Below are 20792 nucleotides of genomic sequence, written 5' to 3'. Positions count from 1 at the left end.
AGCTGATCCCAATTTTCATACTCCACAACCAGTGGAAATGCTTTTAGGTGCGGACATACTGTCCCAAATATTATTAGGCAATGTGATTACGGGACCGCCTGGTTCGCCGATAGCTATAAATAGTATTTTCGGTTATCTATTGTTAGGTAGTCTTTCTTTCAATCACAATTCTTCCCCTGTTACTACAGGAATACAAGTTTATCATTCAAGTTTTAGCTCATCCTACGATGACATGGAACTAACAAAATTTTGGGAATTGGAGTCGTTGCCTGAAAGGAAAGAGTTCACTCCAGATGAAACTTTGTGTGAATCGTTATTTGTTAGCTCACATACTCGTGACAAAAGCGGACGATACATAGTCCCCCTTCCGCTTAGACCGGATTCCCCGTCCTTAGGTGAATCCCGGAGTATAGCTTTAGCTAGATTAAATAAAATAGAATATCGTTTAGAACGTAACCCTTTGTTAAAAATGGACTATCACACGTGTTTAAAAGAATACGAGGATCTTGACCACATGGAGTTAGTTAACACTCCATCCCTGGTCCCGGATAATTCGTATTACATACCGCACCACTGCGTGGTCAAAGAATCGAGTACTACTACTCGAACGCGCGTTGTTTTTGATGCAGGTTGCAAAACTTCCAATGGAAAGTCTTTGAATGACATTTTGTTAGTCGGTCCTAAATTGCATCAAGACATAGTCGATGTTTTACTAAAATTTAGATTAAATTCTATTGCTTTCACAGCAGATATAAAACAAATGTACCGAAACATTTTAATACGCGAGTCGGATCGCGATTTTCAACGGATCTTATGGCGGTCATCATTAAATGAACCCGTACGCGACTATCGACTCCGAACAGTTACTTTCGGCATTAGTTCTTCACCGTATTTGGCATTACGCACGATACGACAACTAGCTGTCGATGAGCAGACGCAGTTCCCGTTAGCCTCCGAGGTCCTGAGGGACCAAGTGTTTGTTGATGACGTAGTCACGGGAGAAAGTGACGAGTCACGTGCTTTAGTTTTACAACAACAATTAATTGGTATTTGTCAATCAGCGGGATTCGAACTGCGAAAGTGGTACAGCAACTCGCCCGCGATACTCGCGGCAGTTCAGACGCCGAGTCTTCACGGTGAGCGGCAGGACAACATATCCTTCGCTTCCATGGAAAATGATATGCAAATAAAAGTCCTTGGTCTGCAGTGGAACCCAAAGCTTGACGTCTTTTCATTTTCTGTTCAAGTAGGAACCGATATTTTAACAAAACGTGCGATTCTCTCTCAAATAGCGAAAATTTATGATCCCATGGGTTGGCTCGCTCCTGTCACTTTATATGCCAAACATTTAATACAATTATTATGGTTATCAAAAGTTGGCTGGGACGACCCACTGCCCGTGAATATAGCAAACGCGTGGTCGACCTTTATCAATGAGTTACCACTCTTATCGCAATTAGAAATTCCACGTTATGTTTTGCCAAATACATATGCTGTCCAAATTCATGGGTTTTCGGACGCATCCGAGAAAGCATATGCTGCTAGCATTTACCTACGTCTTACGGACTTACAACATAATGTTAGATGCTTTCTTTTAATTGCCAAAACTCGCGTGGCGCCTATCAAACCGGTTTTGACGATACCACGCTTAGAGTTATGTGCGGCGGTATTATTGTCTCAGCTGTGTGAGAGGGTGCTATGTATTTATAAAGATCGTGTGAACTGCGAAGATATATATGCATGGTCAGATTCTTCTATTGTGTTAGCGTGGCTTCGATCACCACCTCATGAATGGAAAACTTTCGTGTCTAATCGAACGAGCGAGATACTCTCACGACTTCCAGCAAGGTGCTGGCGTCACGTTCCATCTGAGGATAACCCAGCAGATGCTCCATCTCGTGGGATGCTTCCTCAAACATTTCTAAATAATGAAATGTGGTTTAATGGCCCACCGTGGCTTGCCCGAGAGCCGTCTTACTGGCCCACGAACCAAAACATTCCTAATACTACGGAGGAAAGACGTAGTTTAACAGTAATGCTGAACTCAGTAATAACACAACCGGAGGACGTGGAATTCATTTCACGCTTTTCCACGTTAGGTAAACTCGTTAGAATTACAGCTCGAATATTTCGTTTTTACAATAATTGTAAGCGAATAAAAAAATCCTATCCTGATTTTATTACAGTCTCCGAGTATGAGTTTTCTTTAATGAAATTAATTCACAGAGTTCAATTATTTTGCTTTTATGAGGACATAAAAAATATTTCACAGGGAAAATATCCTTCAAATAAACTCAGACGTTTAAATCCCTTTCTTGACAAAGACAATAATTTACGAGTAGGAGGACGACTTCACAAGTCGATTTTGAATTTTGATTCTAAGCACCAGTTGATTCTACCTAAAAAACATCATTTAACTTTTTTAATAATCGATAACGCTCATATCACATATTTGCATGCCGGAGCTCAGTCTGTTTAACACATTTTATTTCAAAGATTCTGGATCTTATCCAGTCGTGATATTATTCGTATGCGTATTCATAGTTGTGTTCGTTGTTTTCGAGCACGTCCTGCTCCGTTACAGCCAGCCATGGCTCCGCTACCCGCCTCAAGAGTGCGCCCCGAACGTCCATTCTTAAAGACTGCAGTTGATTTCGCGGGACCGTTTTACGTTCGTGCAAACAAAGTTCGAAACGCGAAGGTAATCAAATGTTATGTTGCTGTTTTCGTTTGTATGTCGGTTAAGGCGGTGCATCTCGAGTTGGTTTCGGAATTATCTACTGATGCGTTTTTGGCGACTCTAAGACGATTTATATCACGTAGAGGTATGAGTACCGATATTTATTCCGATTGCGGGAGAAACTTTGTTGGCTGTAATAACTATTTACAAGAGTTATATAAATTTTTACGTGATAATAATGTACAATCGACGTTAAACAGTAAAACTTTAGAACAAGGTATAACTTGGCATTTTCAGCCACCTTACGCTTCTCATTTCGGCGGCTTATTCGAAGCCGGTGTAAAAAGTTTTAAGCATCACTTTTACCGTGTGTTAGGCACACAAACACAGACGTATGATGAGATGCATACACTTCTTTGTCAAATTGAGGCCGTACTCAATTCACGGCCGCTCTGTGTGTTAAGTAGCGATCCTACGGACCCTTTACCCTTAACACCTTCTCATTTTTTAATTGGAGGTCCTTTAACGGCTCTGCCAGATGTCTCATTGACGGAGTCTACTTCGAGTAAACTGACCAGATGGCGTTGGGTACAACAGTGTCTTCAACACTTCTGGAAACGTTGGAGTCGCGAGTATTTACATGAAATCCAACAACGCAATAAATGGTTTCACAATCGCGGACCACTCATACGTGAAGGCACCATTGTCGTGGTACGCGACGATAATCTTCCTCCATTACACTGGAGACTGGCTCGCGTACACGCTCTTCATCCCGGGTCCGACAATGTTACTCGCGTAGTAACTGTTCAAATCGGTAATACCTTCGTTAAACGTGCAGTAGTCAAACTTTGTCCACTTCCAATAAACTAACTTTTTTTATTATTATGTTACTCATTGTTTTTTTTTTATTATTTTTTATTATTACTTTTAATTTTCACACATTCGTGGTTGAGTTACTGAGTTTTTAAATTCCTTCATAAGTAGTGTTAAAACAATTGCATTATTTTAAGGTGAGCGGCATGTTTCGTACTGAAACAGATTTTCGTGTTTCTATATTTTTATTAATATCGAGTATTAGGCAATACATCTTCAAGGCAACACAAATCTTAACCTAGGTACAGTAAGGTTCGATCTCGCCTGTAGACGGCCGACTAGCCAACCCGAAGCTTGCTGAGCAACCCCTCCAAGCCTACGGGCAGAGATCGCCGTCGTATAGTAACTTAACACACGCGTTCCGCGGCAGACATTCTTTATTACAAACAACAAAAATTATCCAACGCAAGTCACGCGTAACCATTAGAACCAGCGACAATTGTTCATCGTGTACCAGTCAAGGGACAGACGGTCCCACCTCCGGAAACGACGCTGAGCCCAGGGAGCGCGAGGCAGTGGAAGGAAGGTGAACCGGTAAGTCTTCAGACATATTTCGTTCCTTACTGTACAACTACCCTTACCCATTGATTAAAAATCTGGATGAATCAGCTCAAAAATGATTTCTAGATATCCTCAATTTACTTTGGCTTAACAACTCTATTCCACAGGCATGGAAAACACAGTGTGTTATTCCAATACTCAAACCAGACAAGGCACCAGAACTTGCTAGCTCATATAGACCAATTTCTTTATCTTCATGTCTTGGCAAAATTTTTGAAACAATGTTAAAAGTCCGTCTTGACTGGTATGTTGAAGTTAATCACATCATTCCTGATGTCCAATATAGCTTTAGGCGAGGGCGAAGCTGTGCTGATAGTTTCATCTTTTTAATATCTAATCTGATACATGGGAAGGAAAAAAAATTACATACTGTTTGTATATTCCTTGATGTTCAAGGTGTCTTTGACAGTACAGATCCTGGTATACTTGTAAAAGTTATGCCAGGGCTAGGAATACCCGGACAACTCTGCAAATTGTTACATAACTTCTTGAATGAAAGGACAGTGTATTTAAAATACAATAATATGCTATATGATCCAAAATCTGCCTCGAAAGGCACAATGCAAGGTGCAACTTTATCTCCGTTATTGTATGATATATACACTAGTGAAATCTGCAACTTTATAGATAATGTAAATAATAATGTAAATATTCTACAATTTGCTGATGACATTTTGTATAGTAGTAACTATAATTTACAAGTAGCAATAGACAGTATTAATGTAGCTTTATCCCAATTGTTCTATTATAACAACGACATTCTACATTTAAAAATTAATCCATCCAAGAGCAATGTAATGATATTCAGCAAGGATATGTGAAGTGTAATCGCCAATAAATATAAAAATTAGTTGTCTTTGGCACAATAACTCATGTTTATGTTTAATCTATGATTGTAATTCATTGCGGATTTAGAAGAATAAAAGAACGACATGATCATTTTCTCCACCGAGTTTTAATAACTTTTACCATTAAAAACATCATACAAGCCCATAACTCATCACAGGTTATGGGCCCAGAATACACCACTGCATAAATTACGGTGAGAACAAACATCTTGTGAGAAATTTTCGCTGGCTGTGTTGGCCGTGTTGAGATTTTGAGACGCCATCGGACGCCATTTTTTTGTTTAATTCGCCGGTCGTCGTAAGAGTGGACGAAAATAGATCTGTCGCAACCGCAATCAATTTCTGGAGTAAAGTTAAATGGAAGTGCGACATGGTGCACCTGGAAATTTCAGATGAGGGTTATTCTAAAGGCCAAAGGCCTATTTGAGATCGTGGATGGTTCCATACCTAAACCCCGTAATGATAAACCGACGGAGTACCAGGATTGGATTTCAAAAGATAGTAAGGCACAAGGTTGGATTGTTTTCCATATTGAACAGAGTATAATGACACATCTACTTACTGCCACTACGTCTGCCGAGATGTGGAAGAAATTAAATAATATCTATGAAAAGAAATCGTCAACATCCTTGCACCTTGAGCAACAGAAGTTTTATTCGCTCAAACGCGATACTGATGTTTCCCTATTTTTCTCAAAAATAGAAGAGGTAAGAGCTAATATTCGCCAGTTAGGCGATGATATATCTGACAAGATGGTTATCACCAAGGTATTTATGTCATTACCAGAAAAATATCGCCATTTTATCGCAGCTTGGAATCAGTCCCTACAGAAAATCAAACTGTAGGAGAATTAATGGCAAGATTGTTGATTGAGGAAGAACGCAATATGTCTGTTTCAACAATTAGTGAAGCTAAATCAGATACAGAGTATGTAGCACTTGCAACAATTACTAAGAAATTTAACGAGATAGTGTTTTGGTTGTGGCAAGATGGGCCATAATAAAAAGGATTGTCGAGCTAAGTTGCAATGTTTTTACTGTAAAAAATATGGCCATTCTATTAAAATTTGCAGACTACGGCTAAATAAAGAGAAAAGCAGAGATGTTAGTAAAGATACTGAGTCAAACAAAAAGATTAATGCATTCACAACAATTATGAAGAGTAATGAAAGTACCCAAGGCTGGTTGGTCGACACCGGTGCAAGTGAACATATGTGTTTTCAGAGAAGTTTATTTTGTGATTTTGAAGAGTATGAATCTTACCAGTTAATAATAGTTGGTGATGGCAGAGAACTACAGGTTATTGGTAAAGGAAAAGTGATCCTTAAAGCTTTTGATGGACAGGAATGCATTGATACCACTCTGCATAATGTGTTGTATGTTGCCAAACTGACAATTAATTTATTTGCTGTAAGAAGTGTTATAGACAGAGGATATAAAATGGAATTTCAAAGGGTCATTGTGAGATAAAGAATAAGGAAAGAAAAATTGTGGCAACAGGGTATAGAGAGAACAAATTGTATGTCATGTGTTTCAGTTATAATTTTAACCCTATTGCTAATGTAGCCATAGCAGTAGAAAGCTTACAGATCTGGCATGAGCGCCTAGGGCACCAAAACTTTCAGTATGTCAAGGAGTTCTTAAATAATAATGGAATTAAATATAAAAACGATATAGTAATATGCAATGCTTGTATGGAAGGTAAAATGCACAGACTACCGTTTCAGAGAAGTGATGAAATATCAAAGAGCCCATGTCAGTTAATACACATGGATGTTTGTGGACCTATGGAGGTTGAGTCCTTGGGAGGCTCTAAATACTTTTTATTAATGAGAGATGATTATTCCACTTACAGATTTGTATATTTCCTAAACAAAAGAGTGAAGTCCCTGACAAGATTAAAGAGTTTATAAATTTGGCTGAACAAGATACCGATGCAAAGGTAAAAGTTGTAAGAACTGATAATGGAAGTGAATTTATTAATGCAACAGTTAAAGAGTTATTTAAGGAAAAAGGCATAAGACACCAGACATCTACAGCATATACACCGGAACAAAATGGTAAAATAGAAAGAGATAATAGAACAGTCGTGGAGGCAGCTGGAGCTATGATAATAAGTGCAAAATTACCCAAGGAGCTGTGGGCTGAAGCAGTCAACACTGCAACTGCAAGAGCATTTATGGGTGAATATTTGAATGTCTCGCTGTGAATAACCGATTGAACATAAATCGATTTTGATCACTTTTTTTATATAAATTTGATAGTTAATTAAGTGGGGTACATATTGCAGATCAATTTATTGTGATTTATAAGCTATAAGCCATTTTATAAAAAAATAGTTCCCAAAACCTCATTACCATTCGTGTCCCTTTTCCCAATTTTCAACCATTATGATAAGAAAAATTAAACGAAACCTTCGAAGAATAACATTTTTTCTTATTATTTAGTAAATATAATAGTTAATGTATAAACGGAAATAAAATATATGATATAAAGAACAGTTTCAGTTAATTTTATACCAATTCAAAAATTGTCCCACCCTTCGTACTACTTACCTACCGTTTGCGAATACTGACAGTGAAATAGAATTGTACCCAATGGTAAATGTAATCCTCACGACGACTCCCCATCACGACCTCAGTGCCCGCTAGTGACTTAGCAAATCACACGTCTTAAAGAGCGATTTGGCACCAACGAAAAATTTATAATCTACATAAAATCGTCCAGGTCAAAATAAAATCTCCCTGCCGTTCGTGTCTTCTAAAGGTAAGTTATTTGTTAAGATTAATTTAATTAATGATCTAAATATTTGCCATAAGATTTATTCTCGTCTGATAACGTATTTAGTCTCATAAGTCTAATAAATAATTCAACGTACACAAATGTTTCCAAATATCTACTTCCCATATTACTATTTACCATTTTTCCCGTTCACATTTTACCCGAATGGTAAGTAGCAAACTGGAATGGTAAGTAGGTGTTTTTTCTATTTAAATGTAATATTATTTCAATACATGCTATGTTTAAGCTGCCGTGTTAGTTACTAAACCACTACATATTTCAGATTCAAGTAAAGCGCAAAATAGCACTTTTTGCGCTTTTTTCTGTCACTGTCAATCTTCTCTTACAGTAGTGGTTTGATATTTGTACAGCTGTATTAAATATTTATTATCTCTAACGTCTTATCGCTTTATATGCCTTAGAGAGGGAGAAAGAAAAGAAGAGATACATAAAAAGAAAAGAGGAAAAGACAATTGAATTGACCCCAAGAGCTAGAAACATACAGAGAAAGAAATCGAGAGAAAATTTCAGAAGACACTACCAGAGAAAACTCTTCGAAAAGAAAAGAACACATAGAAGTTTTTATACCAGTTTCCACGAATGTGGGCAATGTCGATGATAAAAACAGTTATGAACTTAGAAACTCGTTTAATACACCACAACCTTCTACATCACTTGATATATACTACAAAGAATCAGTAACCCAAAACTTGAAGAAAAAAATTAGAACTTAGAAGTTTATGGCGAATAAGGCACAAAAAGATAAAATAGAAATAGAGTTATTGAAGAAAAAAAAAAAATACAAAAAAACAATTCTGAGACTTAGGAACCGCTTACAGAGTCCTAACACAAAAGCAAAAGCTCTACTGCGGGATAAAACAAAAATGGAAGAAGCGAAAAAAGATTTTGTTCGGGGGTAGTGTTGACCGCGGTAGCCCCCCTACCTCATCCGGGTTCTGACCTCGGAGGGGATCGGACGTCGGGTGTAAGAGTGCAGGGGAGTCGTTTAGTGGGTGGGCCCTAAAATCCTTGGGCCCGCGGTCTGCTCACAACACCATGCAGATCGTTGAGTCTCACATACCCCGCGCGCCCCTTTTGCGCGGGGACCTCGTAGGAGGTTCGGCCCTCTAACCGAAAAAAAAAAAAAAAGGCTATGAAAAATACAGCTACAAAGCTCTAAAATCAAATACTGAGAAAAGAGCATTCCACAATACAATTATGCGTGAAAAACACAAGAGAAAGAAGCATAAAGTTTTGTCAGGAGCACAGAATTTCTTGCTGAGAGAGAATTCTCTTGACCATTTGTTTAATTTCTCATTACTGTTTGCACAATAATTTCAGATCCAAATTGTGACGTATATAAAGGCTTATTTTTTGGTCTCACGCATTTTTTTGTATGCTATCATTTTCAGTTTGTTTCAGTTCCTATTATATTGTATTATTTTGTGCCTACAGCACGTCAGTTTGTTTTCACAATTAGCCAAAAGAATGGGCATCACGAAATTTAGAACCACCGCATACCACCCACAATCCAATGGAATGGTAGAAAGGTGGCACCGATCTCTCAAGACCGCACTTATGTGCCGAGGAAACACAGAGCATTGGGTATCAGAATTACCATCTGTTCTGCTGGGTTTACGAGCAAGTCTGAGAGATGATACGCAAATCAGTGCAGCGGAGATGGTATATGGGGAACCAATACGGTTACCTGGGGATTTCTTCGAGCCTATGCAGCAAGTATCCTCTGGAAACATCGCATTTTTACAAGAATTGCGCAGGAAGATTGCAAACTTAGCTGCAATACCGAAAAAAGAGACACACCAAGGAAAGATATTTGTTCACCCCGATCTTAAAAACTGTACCCATGTATTTGTGCGTGTCGACAGGGTTACAAAGCCCTTAACGCAGCCTTATACAGGTCCGTTTAAGGTGATTAGCAAAACAGAAAAATATTATAAAATAATGCAGCAAGATACGGAGAAAATCATTAGTATAGATCGATTGAAGCCAGCATTTGCACTTAACAATAGTATAGAATTTCCGACGGCGACCGCACCAAATACGGCAACTGTAAACAATCAACCAAAAGTGTCTCGATACGGACGAACTATCAAACCCGTTGTTCGTTTCACACCGTGAGCACATAATATAATTGTTATTTTATCAACGTTATCCGTAAAGCTTTTACGATTGAGATGGGCAAGCAGCAAAGCAAGACTCAGGATGAACGAATTATAATCGCACAGAATGGTGCCGGCAATAATGCCGCAACGTTTGACGATGAAAAGGAGACGACATACCGCAAATACGAATTTTATCTGCTGTTCATTATCACCTGCATCTTAGCCGCAATACTATATTTGCTGTGGAAGCGCTGCAAGTTGACCTTTTTTTTTTTTTTTTAAACGCTGGGGAATCCATTTACGGATACCCGGTCGAGAGGGGTAATAGACCGGGTTATGTCGGACTCCGGCGCCTCCAGAGAAGAAGAGGGAGAAGAGGAAGACCAAAGTCCTCCTCTTCTTCCAATTCCTACCGGGAGACTACGCCTTGAGAAAGGCGCGCGAGGCGCTGCGCGGCGTCTACCACGCAGGACCCGCCCCGCAAAACCGACTACCGACTAAACCCCATCGAGCTCCACCACTCCGACTCCACGAAACCTACGGTACCGCACAATGCGCGCCGCAGGCTCGCCGTCGCCGGTACCCATCCTGACAATAGGACGGGATCCAATCCCCGGGAAGATCCCGCAGGACGTCGTCTCAGGAGACACCGTGAGTGGCGCATAGGAGCCACCTTGCACCGCCTCACCACGGAACCGACAGCAGAGCACCGGGCGCCCCCGCACCCAGTACCCAACAGTCCCTACGGGAGATTAACGGGAGCATCGTGCCCGCGTCGCCCACCCCGCCTTCTTCGCTGAGGAGCCGAAGAGGGATTCCACTCCCTTTCGCACTCCTCAGCCTCGCGGAACGCCATGACCAGGTCGCAAAATCTGGCCATGGCCTCCCACGAACTCTCGTCCTCTAGCATGCGGGCAATGACAGCCCGCAAGGAGAGGTCCCTCCCCAGCACCGCGATGAGATCTCGCCGCGGGTGCTCCCAACGCGGGCACGCTTCGAGTGCGTGCTGAGCGTCATCATCCGGATGCCCGCACTGGTGACAACCCGGATGTGGCTCTCTCCTGCAAACCCTCCACAGGTACCTCCCGAAGCAGCCATGCCCCGAGAGGACCTGCGTAAGGCGGAAGGAGAGCACGCCGTGTCGCCGATCTGACCATGTCTCCAGCACGGGCACCAGGGCCTCGAGAGTGCGCCGGCGGGTGGCTGAGGTTTGATGAAGTTCCTCCAGCAACCGCTCCCTCCATTTAGCGTACGCCAGATGACGCGCTGCAAGTTGACCTACGGGCGCTACATGAGGCGCGAGTTGCAAGAGTTTCCGATGGTAGGGACAAGAGGAGGTGATCCGAGCTCCGACAGCGGATCGCCACCAATGCCGCGAGTTATCATATAGTGCTATGTAATAAGGACAAGAACTTAGTGAAAAAGTGCGTGTAGCAATATATTATTCTGTTTAGTGTTAAAGGAAACTATTAGTTATAACAATAAAATACTTAATCATTTTTTTCTATGTTTAGAATAATATTGTACGAGTATACTTATTAAGGGGGATGTACTGTGCCTACAGCACGTCAGTATTGTTTGTATCATTGTAAATAAAGGACGTGTCCACAGAACACTATCGCTTGTTTATTAAACAATACTCGCTCACACCATTTGAACGGCTACATAAACATAAAATAGATATATACAACACAATTTATGCTAGCTACTAGATAACAGGTGCATATCATATTATTATTAACGCGACAATATTATTAAAAAAAATTACATACAGAAACTCATTGAAGAAATAAATAGAAGAAATTAATAATAAAATTTTCTTTTTACAGACTTTTTACATGCATAGTACAAGAAAACAATTATTGTAAGCATAATGATACAGATAAGATTTTTTTTATCAGAATACTAGAGTAAATTATTAATTTTAGTTCACTTTTTAACGCTTAATTTGATTCTGTTACTAGGCTGCACTAAAAGTATCGGGAATGGAATAGTTCCACTGTTCCTGTCATATTAAAATCTTTTTAATTGAAAACTCCTTTGTTTTAAAAATCGAATACCATTTATTTATTTAAAAAAAGATTCTCGGTCTTGTCACGAGGTTTTGTCAAACTTGTTTAGTCGTTGAGAAAATGGAATTGACTCGAGAAAATTCAAGAGCGATGATTTATTATGACTTTCGAAGTGGTTTAACACAAAAACAGTGTGTTGACTGGATGATTTCTGCATTTGGTGATGAAGCCCCATCCAAAACCACAATTTATCGCTGGTTTGCTGAGTTTCAACGTGGACGTGTCAAGCTCAGTGATGATCCCCGTCAAGGTCGTCCAAAAACTGCAGTCACCCAAGAAAACGTTGATGCTGTGCGTAAGCTGATTGAGGAAGATCGACATGTGACATACCGCGAAATTCAGGCAACTTTAGACATTGGCATGAGTCAAATACAAATAATCTTGCATGAGCAATTAGGTGTAAAAAAGTTGTTTTCCCGATGGATACCGCATTCGCTCTGTGAAGAGCAAAAAGCGGCTCGCGTTACTTGGTGCGTCAGAACTCTTGAAAGCTTCCACGCAGGATTCTCAAATGCTGTATACAACATTGTATCAGGTGACGAATCCTGGATATACGCGTACGAACCCGAAACAAAAAACCAGTCACGAGTTTGGGTGTTCGAAAATGAGTTAAAGCCAACAAAAATTGTTCGTTCACGGAGTGTTGCAAAAAAAATGGTGGCCACGTTTGTCTCCAAAACCGGCCATGTTACGACTATTCCTCTTGAGGGACAAAGAACGGTTAATGCAGAATGGTATGCTAGCATTTGTTTGCCACAGGTCGTTTCTGAACTCCGTAAAGAGAACTGCAACCGCCGCATCATCCTCCATCACGACAATGCGAGTTCTTCTTCGGTCTTCACACCGCGCACAGAACAAAAGAGTTTTTAGAGCAAGAAAACATAGAATTATTAGACCATCCGCCGTACAGCCCCGACCTAAGCCCTAATGATTTCTATACTTTCCCTAAAATAAAGAATAAATTGCGTGGACAGAGATTTTCATCACCTGAAGAAGCTGTGGACGCCTACAAAACGGCCATTTTGGAGACCCCAACTTCCGAATGGAATGGTTGCTTCAATGATTGGTTCCATCGTATGGAAAAATGTGTCAAATTTCGCGGAGAATACTTCGAAAAGCAATAAATACATTTTTAAATAGAAATGTTGTGTCACTTCGTTAATTCCCGAAATTTTCAGTGCCACCCTCGTAAGCGTATGTAGTTTGTTGTTTGTATTCTCGGGATATTATGCTCCGAACACATAAAAGTCAAACACACCAATTTTAACAATATAATAATATAATATGTGTACAATGTTCTATTATAAAGTAAAAAGAGTAAACAAGTCGCTAGGCACTACAAGACACCAATTAAAACTAAAATTATAATACGTTTTACAATCAACTTAAATCGACGTTACGTCACGGGACACCTGCGCGTTCGAGAACTCCGATCGCATCCGATGACGCCCGAGTGCGACCGAGTGTTGCACACTACACGTACTTAACAGTCTGATTAAAAAATCAAAAAAAAATTATTGGTAATATATCATATTAGTATATATTTTTACGTATTTTGTATTTTTACCGCGTAGCAACACTATTTTTGACAGTAGTGGGTCAAGATGGTGACCAGGCCGAGCTATCTACGTGTCGTTCAGGTAAATAATTTTTTTTAAATAATTTAATATAATAAAATGTGTGCGTGTACTAGTGTACACACGTAAGAAGTGAAACTTGTTTATGGCCTTATTTTTCGAAAAATGATCTACATGCAACTTTCTAGAAATTGGTTAAATAAAGTTAAATTAGATAAAGTTTAAACAAAAGGATTTTATTATCATAGACATGAATACAAAAAAGTTAAATTAGATAAAGTTTAAACAAAAGGATTTTATTATCATAGACATGAATACAAAACAGATGGCGCGTAACGGAAAAAAGTGACGCGTAACCGAAAAATGTGACGGTAAATTTTTTTCCAACGCCGATAAGGAAGTTTCACTTCAAATATATACAATGTAAAAAATACTATGTAAATCAGTTGACGTATATGTAAATTGTGTTTTAATTTATTTTTCAAGTGTTCAAATCATAAAGGAGGGCTATGACAGACTTCAGACAAAAGTGTTAAGTCCACTCAACAAAGATCGATTATAGGTAAACAAAACTTCGATTATTGTGTTGAGTATCCTCAGCATAGTTGCTTGGAGTGGATTTTACTTTTTCTTTTTTCTTGAGTTTGGATATTTTTTTATGTCTGCTTCTCATACTTTTAAGCATTATATAACTACGTCATTATTTATTTATTTGTTTTAGAGTGATAATTTTATACAAAACTGTCTATCAACTATCTTATTATTTAGTATTACTTTGATTTTAAAACTTATACTTCATACACTTTTAATAGTTTTCTATTTACAGAACACGAGGTCAAGACGAATACTTGCTTTAGTTCCACCGAAAAATGCAGCATTTGATTTGAGTGGAGCCTCTAGTTCCGAAAATGATGACGAAGAAGAAATAATGGTCATCAATCAATGTCGAATTTCAGAGTCATCTGAAGCACCTTCTATAGACTCATATATTGCAGGAATTAACATATACTCCTCTGATGACGATACCGGTAGCTGTAGTCCTACAATCCTGGTACACTCTAAACAGGATGACAACGACAATAACATCAGTGTTCCAAACAAGGATTTACCATTTTCACCTATGTCGAACCTTCCATCTGTAACGACATCATTTATTCTTGATCAAGTTTCGAATTCCGCTGTACCATCTCCTCGTTGTTCCATTGAAGCACCTAGTGCTTTTCAATCTCCTCAAATAAGTAAAGTACTCCTAATTTGACTAGTAAATCTAGATCAATGAAGAGAATTCAACGAACAAAACCACATAATCAGGCGCGACACGCAGTAAGAAAAAAGCAACTAAATTTGAACTTCAAGTGGACTACTGGACGGTTTCAGCATCGCGCTGATATAGAAAATGACAAGTTTTTCCACCCAATACCTGATGTAAAGACGGCCCTAGATTATTTCTACGACTTTTTTCCAGAAGAACTATTTTCTGAAATTTGTGAATATACAAGCATGTATTCGGTCCAAGAATCAGGACGTTCGTTGAACGTGTCTATTGGAGAAATGCGCACATTTATAGCGATCAAACTTTTTATGGGCATTGCAACACTTCCATCATATTTGGGTACTAAGGCTGGAAAAAAAAGACAATACAATCCACGAAAACCCCGAAAGTGGGGTTTTAAAAATTTGGTACGAGCCGGAGCATCTGGGGTTATTTATAGAGATGAAACGGATATCCGGTAACTATCCGGTATCCGGCCTATCCGGCCATGTTTTCACTATCCGGTATCCGGCCGGATTTTGTATAGTAAAATGTAAGAAAATCTCATGGTTATATACACAAGGCAAATAATACCGCAATAGGCTATGGACAACGTTTATTTCTATAATCGCATGTGAAAAGTGATTGTTTTATCAATTAGTTTGTTTAATACACAAAATTAACCAGTGGCAAATTGTGGTGAATGAATACCAAATCGTCGTCGTACCGAGTCGTCGCGATCTCCGCTTACGTGCGATAATACCCGAACGTGCACGAATATTTGCGAAATTGATTTGAAAATTTGATTTGATTTGGTTTGAAAAAAGGGCCGAATATTCGGTAGCCGAATATCTACTCTATATTACCTACCCAGGAAACTGCGTCAGATTATTTAAAAAGGAAAAGATCGTACAGCCCGAGTGCGTTTTTTCACTTGATTTAATTTTTAATTAAAATTTTTATTTTATGTTTATTATATAATTATAATAATTCCTAATCGTCTGTGTTACAGAACCCTCAACATCAATTCAGAAGAATGTTGACACGCCTAGAAAGAAAAAAATAGGAAAGAAGTTAAAGGATCACAAAATTAAAATTGAAAATCTTCAAAACCATGTTAATCAAATTGGGAAACCCAATTCACCGATACTGAAAAGTTTTATTTCTGCTTCTATTAGGAACAACAATCGAAAACCGCAAGGTAAACGTTGGACCAAATTGAATAAAAGCATTGCCATCGTATCTATAAAAGTCTCCAAAAGCATACAGGTATCTTAAACAGTTATTGCCAATACCAAGTGTTAGAACATTACAGAAAATTTTGCAAAATATCCAAATGGATCCAGGAGTGATTTCTTATTTAAAAAAAGAAGGCGAAAAAATGTCTGAAAACAATAAGTTATGTACTGCTATGTTCGACGACGAAATAGCGTTGAAGAAGAGATTTAATCTACAGTGTTAGTTCTGATATAGTTGAGGGCTATGTGAATTTTGGAATGGAAGAAGGCAGAATTGGGGAAGTGGCAGATCACGCGCTAGTTTTTATACTGCAAGGTATACACAAAACATTTAAACAGCCGTTTGCGCATTACTTTGTCAAGGGCACAATTTCAACACAAATATTAGCTGTCATCATAAAAAATGTTATCAAAACTGTAAGAGATAGTGACAAGGGTCCCACGAATGTTGGAGCGCTAAACTAGTTAAAGCGCTTTTGTGGAAACTCTGAAGATTCCAATTATTTTATAGTAAATAAAGAAAAAGTTTTTATTATTTTCGATGTGCCACATTTTTTCAAATCCATTAGAAATAATTTCCTCAATGGTGGTACACTGGTTATGGGAAATAAAAAGGCAAAGTGGTTTCATCTAATTCAATTAGAAGAAAAAACAGAAGCAGATCGCTTTTTTGACTGTACAAACGAGCCATCGTCTTGGCATGATATAAAAAAATATTAGGGAAAATGTGCGCAAGAACAGCTTTCACCATAGACTTTGGATCGAGTACAAAGAAAAACTGATTTTTAAAAATTTGACATTCATTTGAGATTAAACAACGTGAGATGTGTCAATGGATATATCACAACCATAACCTCCCTTCAAAGAGTTTGGAGGTTTGTAGAGAGCAAAAATTTAAATCTGAGACAACTCAATCAGGATTCCCTGGAAAATTTGTTCGGAATTATGAGGCAGCACAGCCCAACAAATAGAAACCCGATCGGTCACCATTTCAAATCAGCTTTAAAGTCGTCAGTTTTAATTCGCCTGAGTGTACCCCGAAGGAGAGGAACAAACTATGAAAGCGATGATAGTAAAATATTGTTCGATTTTCACGACATAGTATTTGCTCAAATTCAAATTCAAAATCATTTATTTCAACTTAGATGTCAGTATGACACACTTGTTGAATGTCAAAATACAAATAACAATGTTAACTCTACCACCGGTTCCAAAAAAAGCCACAGTCCTGAGAAGAACCGGCGAAACAAACTCAGCGGGCTTTTTTTTTTTTTGTTTTTTCTCAAATATTTTCTTTTTTTTTAAATAAATAGAAATATTCACAATAAAAGAAAAAACAAGTCAAAAAAATACAATTAAAAATAATAATAATAATAATGAAAAATGAAAAGGCCAGGAGCGAGCGCCTCATTCCCACGTAGTGCCATCTAGTAAATAATCCTTAACTTTATAATATGCCTTGTTGCACAAACGTTCCTTAACAGTTTTCTTAAATCTATGAACAGGTAGTAGTTGAACGTTTAGTGGGATCTTGTTGAAAAGCTGTACACCCAGCCCCCTAAAAGAGTTGCTTATTTTCTTAATTCGAGCCGCCGGCAACGCAAGCCTATGTTTGTTCCTAGTGTTCACATTGTGCAAATCGCAGACTCTGGGGAATTCTTCAATGTTTTTACGCACGTACAATAAATTTTCAAAAATGTATTGGGACGCTAAAGTTAGAATTTTGATTTCCTTAAACTTGTCCCTCAAGGATTCCCTCGGGTGCATATTATAAATAGCACGAATAGCCCTCTTCTGCAGGATGAAAATCGTTTCGACATCGGCAGCATTGCCCCATAGCAAAATGCCATAGGACATAACACTATGAAAATAACTAAAATAAACCAGGCGTGCCGTATCTTCATTAACACGTTAACTGCCAAGGTATATTTTCTAAATCCTCCTAATTTAATTTCTTGAATTTGATTTCAAATGGTTAATAATGAATAATTACGTATAAAAAAGAGTTCCCTTTTCTTTATTTTAGTAAAAAAAAGAAAATAAAAAAACTGTCAGGCACCGGTCCCTGACGTGGCGCGAATGATACAAATTGTAGTCCCTGCGCCATGTCAAGCATTATGTCAGGCACGTAGGTGTAAATCCACGAGTTTGAGCGCGCTTCCTTCTGCATTTTGGCGGGAAATAACCGTCAGTGTCCGCCGCCTTCGGCTATCATCAGTAATTTTCGACAATATATTAAATTAAAAAGGCACAAATACGGTATTAAACTATTTAAAATATTTACCAATCCAGGATATACATTAAAGGTTCAAGTTTACTCTGGTTAACGTGATGAAACTGAATATGTAACACCTAGCAATATCGTTATGTCTCTTATGACCAGCTACCTTAAACGAGGTCACACGCTCTATACCGACAACTGGTACACCAGTGTAGATTTAGGCAGAAAGCTCTTAGAAGAAGATACTCACCTCGTTGGTACGTTCCGCAAAAACAAAAGACATTTGCCTAAGGACGTTATGACAGGAAGCCTAAAAAAGGGAGAATTTCGAGCAAAAGAGAACGAAGACGGTATGACATGCATGAAGTGGAAAGATAAACGAGACGATTTACTCTCGACAAAACATTCAATTGGATTTTCAAGAACACCGAAAAGAGGCAAGGAAATAATAAAACCTAAAATTGTGACCGATTACAATAATGCTAAAGCAGCAGTAGACATATCGGATTAAATGATCGCCTACTCAACACCGCTACGAAAGTCAGTAAAATGGCACAGAAAACTGGCTGTGGAGTTACTACTAAATACAGCTTTGCTCAATTCCTAGATGGGGATAGTAGACTACACAAAGATTTTGTGCAAATATCTAACAGAATCAGGCAAAGAAAACAACGAACCAGAGCTGCGATTTACAAGAAATACAAGAAAAAAGCATACATTAACAAGAAAAGAAGGGACTGTGAGAAAATCTCGGAAATATTGCTCTAGATGCTATAAAATAAATGTACAGACAGTTGACAGAATATATGCAAGAAAAAAGACCAAACAAGTTGTAACTTACTGCCCTCAATGCCCAAATGAACCTCATTTTTGTCTTCAATGTTATAATATTGAACATAAATAATAATTTTGAATATCTCTATTGTTCGTTAAACAATGATTCGCCAAAAATATGTGATTACCTCAGTAAATATTAAAGTTTTAAAAATTTCATTGTGTTTTAATTCACCCCTATCATAAAAATACATGATAACTTTTTTTCTAGATATAAAAATAAGAGGCCATGTTGAATATGTCTTGCTTGGGGCCACGTCAGTCATTTCTAATAGAAAAGAACACTGTAAACGTGCTGGACGGCACACTGCGATCATTTAAGTTTGATGCTTCGATGTCAGTCACCGGTGGCTGACATGGCCTGAACAGTTAGTGAGTCTGTCAGGCACCGGTGACTGACATGGCAGCTAACGTGTTAATATACATTCGTATTTTTTTTACCGCAAACGCTGCAGAACTAAGCCTACTCGCTAACTTGCATATGTGAGGACCCCACTGCAGCTTGGAATCAACTGTTATACCAAGAAAAACTGTCGAATCCACAAGCTCCAGTGTCTCTCCACTTACAGTAATATTAGTGTCAACTTGTTTAACATTAGGTGTGGTAAATTTTATACATTTTGTTTTTTTGTTATTTAATAACAGATTATTAACACTAAACCAATGTACCACGCGCGAGATAGCATCATTCACATCGTCATAATCTTCCAAATGTCGTTTAATTTTAAACAATAATGATGTATCATCAGCGAATAATACGACCTCGTGACGGGTTTCAATAAACTATTGCTATAAAAAAAAACACCGAGGAAAAGAAATCTTGTGGCGAAAATCTGCTACTTCCAGATACCCATGGAAAGGAACCTTTGGTTTCTTTAAATGAAGGTGTGTTGCTGCATGTACCCCTAGAAATGATAATTTGTCAACCTCAGAAGAAAATTTGCCACTGTTGCATTTAGAAGATATAGACGACTATGATGAGACAGAATCTGACAAGCAATTGGAAGAACTGTATAAAATCTCTGACAAGCAGCCAACTGTATATGTCAGTGGCTATCTAGCTAAAGTTATTTTGAAAGAGCAAAAGTGTCAAGAGTGCTGTAAAACATTAAAAGTTTCCAATCCTGAACAAAATTCAATATATGATTACATAGTCTTACGAGAATGGTGGAGCGACAAATAGCTTTGTAAAACAGTTGATTTAGCTACAAAGGTATTTGAGTGCGAAGTACGACCGCAATTGTTTCGACAAAATATTAGTGACTATTGTTTTAGAATAATGATAGCTTTCTGTGATACGTCATGGATGTATAAAGACCACAGAAGTATGATGTCTGAGATCTTGTTGCGTTGCCTAAGTTATTTTTTAATAAGAAACGATTGCCGCAATATAAATCGTTCTTTTGCGATAACCGCAGAAACTTCTGCAGATTTATCGAAGAAAGCGCAACAACAAGCTATGGCGAAATAAATAACGTCGTCAGTAGAACATGTAAGTGTTTTATACAATATATTTATTTATTTTGTTACGAGCTAGAAGTATGGGTTTGCATTAAATACATTAAACAACTTTTAATTTACATTGGGGAATACTGTTCTCTCCGGGTCCTTTCTCGAGTTGCACTCCCTCGCCTGATCCTCTTTCCACCGACTTATGTTTCGTGCTTTGCTCACACGTAGGGTCTTCTGCCTTCCAGTATCAATAACGCGGCAGGTCCCCTACCCTCTTCTAC

Source organism: Bombyx mori, chromosome 24, assembly GCF_030269925.1.
Source record: "Bombyx mori chromosome 24, ASM3026992v2".
In the NCBI taxonomy this organism is placed as follows: Eukaryota; Metazoa; Arthropoda; class Insecta; order Lepidoptera; family Bombycidae; genus Bombyx; species Bombyx mori.
Note: the sequence above shows the minus strand (reverse complement) of the source record.